The sequence below is a fragment of the Mesoplodon densirostris genome, chromosome 3 (assembly GCF_025265405.1).
Source record: "Mesoplodon densirostris isolate mMesDen1 chromosome 3, mMesDen1 primary haplotype, whole genome shotgun sequence".
NCBI classification, from domain to species: domain Eukaryota; kingdom Metazoa; phylum Chordata; class Mammalia; order Artiodactyla; family Ziphiidae; genus Mesoplodon; species Mesoplodon densirostris.
The window spans coordinates 86,113,747-86,121,134 of NC_082663.1; the positions used below are offsets into that span (position 1 = coordinate 86,113,747).

Here is a 7,388-nt window from a genome sequence, read left to right on the forward strand (position 1 = left end):
TCCAGGCTAGTGTTTCCCACTATAACTGTATAATATGTAAATATCTGGAGAGCTTAAAAAACACAGATTAGAAGTTTCAAACCAATTAGAGAAATCCCTGAGTGTAGGGTTCAAGCATGAACATTTTTTAAAAGCCAGGCATGAGTGTTATTGACAGAGACCCTATGGCCTTACACAGTGACACTTTTGTATTCTAAAAGCAGAATAAAGCCACCATCCTCTATTCTTTGGAATAGGGAGTTGAGAAGAGTCTATAACTCAGTGTAGAGGTAGAGATTTCAATTGAGGCAATATTCTACTAAAGGAATTCACAGATAAGGTAGAGGAAAATAGGTTTTAGAATGGTACAATAAACAAGTCACAAAAATTACAAGATTATTGATTCAATTTAACTGTGTTCTAAGGCACACCGGATTCCTAAAATTTCACCTAAAACTTCCGTTTTGGAAACAAAGCTTTCTAATATTAAGTAAGCTTTTTATTTTTCTCCTGATTACATTGAGTAGTAGATACTTAAAAGATTTTTAGTTTTCAGATATTCAATTAAATTTTTTTCAATTCAAATTTTAAGTTTCATCTGATTGAACTTCAATTTATTTTTATTATTACTATCATCATCATCGTCGTCATCGTCGTCATTGTCATCATCATCATCATCGTCATCATCATTATTATTTTGGTACCAAACTGTTAAAAAGCTATTAAGAACATATACTCAGTGGTTTCCAATAATGGCATCGGTACAATAAAAAATTTGTTTCCAACAGTTTTGTTTCTGGGAAGCTCTGAAATATGAAAAGCTAAATCTCTGAACGCATTGTTTTTATTTGCAGGACAAAAATGAAATAGGTTTACTTTGAAATTAGAAATTGTTAATCCTATTTCCCAGAGTTGTTAACAATGAGTCACTGTTTACAGTTGGATTATCCACTGAACCAAGGGCTGTATACCATGTACGAGGGAAATTGAAAACACCTGTATGACTAGCTGCCATTGCTTTTATATTACTGCACAATGGTAAATGGGCCATCTCTTTAGGGCTACACTCTATAGCTATATTAAAATGTGCTCTCACGATTAGAAGCACATGAAAATAAATCATTTGATGAGGAGAAAATTAAAAATACAATTATTAATAAGACTCACTTAACTTTTGGCTAACCTTAATAATAACTTTTTTTCAGGTAAGCAAGTTATAAAAACATGCAGGTGTTATCAAATGCATCGTTATGCTGGGAGATAACTATTCTTTTTATGTTGTTTCCATCACCGGATAACATATGAAGCATGAACTGATCTCTTGGTCCTCATGTTAGAATGGAGATATTGTCCTCAGTCCTCTTATATAACAGTTGGGGTACTGTAGAGAAACAGAATGTGTGTGTGTGTGTGTGTGTGTGTGTGTGTGCACACTCGCGTGTGCATTCACGCATAATGGCACAATATAACATCTGTTTCTGACATTTTTGTTTATCTATCTTTCTAGAAAGATGTTTATTATAAAGAATTGAGGAACGGGCTCATGATTATGGAGGCTAGCGAGTTCCAAGATCTGCAGTGTGATTCGGCCAGCTGGAGACCCAGGAGAGCTGAGAATATATAGTTCCATTCCAAAGGTCAGCAGGCTCAAGACTTAGGACGAGTTAATGTTTCAGTTAAAGTCTGAAGGCAGGAAAAAAGCTACCTTCATATTTTTGCCTTTTCTGAGTATCACTTATACTTGGATTCCCTATCTCTGTCTCTCTGTCTTCACACACACACACACACACACACACACACACACTTCAAATCCACCCTTTCTCAATGGGTCTTATTGTACTTTCACTTAAATATTGGCAATAATAGAATGTTCACGTAATTATATTTATATACATGTATCTTTTTTGGGGGGGGTTACCCGATGGAACCTTTAATTCCAAGCAGAGTCCCCCCTCCCCAGCATTATCACATGCATCGTGCCCAGGATCTGGGCAATAAAACCCAGACCCAGAGATAGACAGATCTATACCTATTTACATCTATATATAAAAATTATATACAAATATGTATTTGTAAAGAGGAAAAGCTGGGAGTATGATTAAGGTAGGGCAGAGAGTTAGGTGACAAATGCAGTGTAAGGGGGTGGTGCCCCAATAACTTACATTCTTTAGGTATGGGTAGGAACAGGACCTGGTAGCCAGGACATTCAGAAATGCTCCTGTAGCCTGGCCTCTTGATCCCATCCAAGGGAGTTTGAAGGCCTGGGTTCTGCCCAGGATTTGGGCTGGTACTAGAAGGTAGAGTTCTAGCTGACTTTGCCTGGAGGCTGATGGTGGGCAAGGATTTTGTTTTGGTGACATCTCCACTCTAAGCCAAGGTTTTAGGGGAAGCCACAGGTTTGGAGCAAGAGTCTTTGAAGCTTGGGGGTCACAAGTAGAGGACGAGGTGAACTAGATAGAGGGCAGGGCGGCCACCCTGTTTGAGATCTCCCTGAGCTGGAGCCTGCTTTTGCTAGAGTCAAAGAGGCTGGAGGTCATGGTGATGGGGGAGCTGTAAAAGGTGAAGTGAGGAGGAGTGCTTGGGTACACACGGGATCCTGGAGCTTTCCCTGCCTGCCTGGCTGCTTCCCACTCTCACCCTCCTCCTTCCAGGGCTGGGGGTTCTACCCACCCATTGCTCAAGACAGCTGACAGGTCTGACCTCTTAGGTGCCATATTTATTTTTCCTTAATTTCTTCTGGGAACCTTCATGTGGGGATGGAGACAGGAAGAGGTCACAAACATTTACTCTGTGTGTGCTTGAGTCCAGGCTGGATTTGCCCCATCCAGTGAGGACCAGGGGTGATAGAAAGAGGACTGTGCCCTCATTGTGGGGAAGGAAGTCCATGTCCCACAACCCCAGGGCTGCAGAAGACATGGAAAATACCCTTGAGAAGTCCTTGTCTGACAAATGCCTGTCAAGCCTGGAGGCAACTTCATTTGCCCCTTACTGGTCACCACCAGCATTTCATAGGGACAGATCGCCAAGGTGTGAGCTTCCATTCTCACTCCCCATGGGCTGAAGTCTGAGAGGTATAGTAAGTTCAGGGTGGTCCTGCCATAGGCAGAGAGAGAACAATTAGACTTTCCATGGTGTAAGGAAGTATGAAAGAGTGTCCAGTCCAGTAGGGACTGGTTCTCTCTGGATAGGCAATGACTTTTCCATCTCTTCTTTCAAGACCATCTTTCCCAAGTTGGACATCACCTTACTGAATTTCTCTCTCTGATGCTTCCTTGAGTGCCATTTCTTCTCTGGAGTTACCATCACCCTCCTCTTCCTTCTCTTCGTCTGCCTCCCTGTGAGATGCCTTTTTAAAAAAAAAAAAAAAAAAAAAAACCCTATTTATTTATTTATTTATTTAAAATTTATTTATTTATTTATTTATTTATTTATTTATGGCTGCATTGGGTCTTTGTTGCTGCACGGGCTTTCTCTAGTTGGGGTGAGCGGGCGCTACTGTTTGTTGCAGTGTGTGTGCTTCTCTTTGCAGTGGCTTCTCTTGTGGAGCATAGGCTCTAAGCGTGTGGGCTTCAGTAGTTGTGGCGTGTGGTCTCAGTAGTTGTGGCTTGCAGGCTCTAGAGTGCAGTCTCAGTAGTCGTGGTGCACAGGCTTAGTTGCTCCACGGCTTGTGGGATCTTCCCAGACCAGGGATCGAACCCGCATCCCCTGCATTGGCAGGCGGATTCTTAACCACTGCACCACTAGGGAAGTCCCTGAGATGCCTTCTGCTTCCTCCATTCTGTCTCCACAATGAAGAGTCATGGGAGGCAGACCAGTAGTCAGTTTCGATCTTGGCCATCTGGTTGGAGTCAGGAGGCTGGGATACAGGGAACTTGGGTGATTCAGCGATGAGTTCCTCAATGAAGCCTTGCTCTGAGGGCTGCCTCCCATGAACTCTCTCTGTTTGTAGATGAGTAACTTCTTGTAGATGTTGGAATCTGGGCAGGTGGTCTTGGGATGATGGAAATGGTAGAGGCTGGTTCTTGGGGCTAAAATCTGAGAGATGGTTCCAGGAGACCAACTCTCTGCCCACACATCCAGGGTGATGGAGATGGTAGGGGGGTGTTGATTTGAGTGACAGTGAGCTCCTGGCTTCTGGGCAGCTCCACATGTTCCATGAGGGAAGGTAAAGTGGGGCTTGTAGATTGTGAGGTTAGGCCACCCCATGTCCAAGATGGCCTTGTCCTGGGGGGTGGCAGCCAAGTCCTTGTGCCCAGCATGTGATTGTCCATTGATTTGTGTGCTAGTTTGTGTGCTAGCTCTATATTTCCAGCTGCCATTAAAATAAATGCACAAAATGTTTATTTGTGTACCATATAAAATAAGCCAGGTTATCCTCAGCAGTTTGAGAGAGATTAAAGTTTCTGGAAATGACTTTTAAAGGACTATAATACCAGCCACGACTAGATAAGTTTAAAGCAACTGTTTTTTGAATTGAATGTAAATTCCCATAAAATAGGCTGTCTGTGGGGTTTTGTAAACTAGATGCCACATAGTAAGAACAATGAATGATAAATTTGATTATATAACATTAACAATATTATGTACGCAGTTTAGTCCCAAATAGATGAACACTTATGTATTTATAAATAAATTTAACATAATATATTATATTAATATAATTTTCTGAGTTAGCAAACATACACTACAGTTAAAATTTTTAAAGGACGGCTATATAAACATGAATAGAAATAGATTTATAAGCAGTTTTCCCCACAATTCAGTTGATAGTCTTGAGCAATCCTTAGTGCTTATACTCCATTGGGTCAAGTCTGTGACTCAGCATCAGAATTTGACTGCTTAGATGAATCAATGATTTTATATTTTTTAAAGACTCCATCTTTTACCTTGATCTCTGAGATGACATTGTTTATTTTATTACCTCCCCTCCACAATTTCTAATTATTTGGATACTTTTATTTTAGTTGTGTCATAGTGGTAGCAGAGCAAAACAGTGGATCATGAAATCAAGAGAACAGCTGAAAGACCAGTACAAGCAGATTTAGGTCAAATTAGTGGTATTCAATAAGGTTAAACATAGATGTATTTTCTAGGAAAGCTATAGTTAAAAACAAAAGCAAAACATGGATAGCTGAATTGGCAAAGAGATACTTTGCAGACCACCGACTCAGTATTACATTACCTCCCAGTTGTTTACTTAAGGACAAACAGGGCTCCTTCAGTTTTTGCTTATGAAGACAAAGGGGAAACCTTCTGTTTTAAGTAGGGTGTGGCTTATAGAAGCATCTTATTAAAATAACATTCTCCCTGTGGGCATATATATTAAGAAACAGTTCACCCAGCCTAAAATCAATTACTCCTATGGCAAAGGAATTCTGAGTTAAGCATAATTCTCAGAGGTAGTTAGCATCCCACTGAAGTTTACTACTCTCATCCAAGAGAGGAGTTACCCAATTTAATCAACTCTGAGTGTTAAACCTCAGATAATAAACAACTTAGATTATAAACAGTGCAATTATTAAGTATAATCGTTAAGACACTGTGTTTTAACTAGATAATTCACAGAATAATCAGTGGTTAGCCAGAGAGTTCTGATTGTTTAATACTTAGTTGAACTTTTATCCAGAAGTAAACACAAAACAAGTTTGAATATTAACCTATTTCCATGATTCTAGACCCTCCCCCCCTCATATGTACTGCACATTGCAGTCAGTTTTCTTTCTCAAGGAAAAAATTAGGTCTCTCTCCTGCTTTAAATATTCATCTGTTCTTCTGTGTTCTCTTGATAGAATTCAAACATGTTTACATGGCTTAAAGCACCCTTGATCTGACCCCTCTTTACTTCTCTAGCCTCATCTTTTATCTCTGTACTGCTCAATCTCTTTCCCTTTCTTCCACTTTAATTCTATACTGTGGTCATTCTGGATTTCTTTAGTTCTTGAAACATGATATAATTTCTCACCACTGGGCATTAATATAGACTGTTGCCTCTGTTGGGGACTTTATTCTCTTCCTTTTTGCCTAAGTCGTTTCATCATTTATGTTTCAATACAGATTCCAGTTCCACTGGACATTTTCCCTTGACTCACTAAGACTGGGTTAGTATTCTTTCTGCATAGTCTCATAATGCTCTGTTTTATACCTATCATAGTTCTCTCCATGCTGAACTTGCTGGCTTATTTAATACTGTGTCTATTTTCCACACTGTTGTATTCCTAGAGGCTAGGTGCTGGGCAGGTAGTAGTTGCTCAAAAAATGTTTATTGAATTACTGCATAATTAAACTCTTACTTGATGCAAAGGTGTTTCTCAATCTCTTAGTTAATACATAAATAATTCTCACAACTTAGAAATTTGATCCACTACCGTCAGAAGCAATGGCTTACTTTGTAGTGGTTTTAATGGCAAATGGCAGATATAGGAAGATTTCCATTGCATGAGGTATGTGTTGGGGACTGTATTTAGTTTGAAAAGTTCCCAGGTAACTGTGTTGTGTTCCCCTGCTGCAATATGACTTCTGGGTTAGAATCAGTAATTTAAGGATAGAAATTCTAGCTCTTCCTAAATCAGCTACGAGTTTTAATACAATTTGAAAGTCCTTAACACCAGGACATTGGGGAGGGAAAAAGAAGACCTTATAATTAAGATGTTACAAAAAAAAAGAAAAAAAAGAAAGGAGAAGAAGGAAATGGCTAACCAATTACTTGTGCCTCCATTTTCCCAAGCTAGTTTTAATAGCATCATTTCTCACCTAGGAATTATTTTACTTACCATTAATGTGAGACCTGAGGGTACTACTGTTAATGGCTCCTTCAAGAACCTGTACTAGACCCCTGCTAAAATTTCTGTTTAATGGGTATATGGAGGTGTTTATTAGGTCCCAATGTTCACCCAGATAGCATGAATTTTAAACTATAGGTGTAAATCTTACCAGTAAGCAGCTACGGTCTCTTTTTCTAGCTACAGTCCATTAAAAGATTTGGCCAATGTATTTATATTAAAAAAGAAATAAGTTATGGGTATTAGTAAGTTTTTTAGAAATAAAAGAGACCAAATTGTGGTTTTTGGACTCATCATCTTTTAGGGATAATATAGAAGAGAGCTTCAGATTTCTCTTATGTTAGTCTTAATTCTGGACAGGATTTCCTAAAGTATTCAGGGAAGCACATGGGGAAAATGTTATTTTTGTTTTTGTTTTTTTTTTGCATTGGAATTTGAATCCTTTTATTTTTTTATTGAAGTATAGTTTATTTACAATGTTGTGTTAATTTCTTCTGTACAGCAGAGTGACTCAGTTATACATATATATGTGTGTGTGTGTGTATATATGCACACACACATATTCTTGTTTATTCTTTTCCATTATGGTTTATCCCAGGACATTAAATATAGTTCCCTGTGCTATACAGT

General features: G+C 39.0%; 1 pseudogene; it reads right to left on the reverse strand.

The window, feature by feature from the left end:
• Positions 1–559: 559 nt before the first annotated feature.
• Positions 560–4,250, reverse strand: LOC132486800 (dematin-like; annotated as a pseudogene).
• Between the last annotated feature and the right edge of the window lie 3,138 nt (positions 4,251–7,388).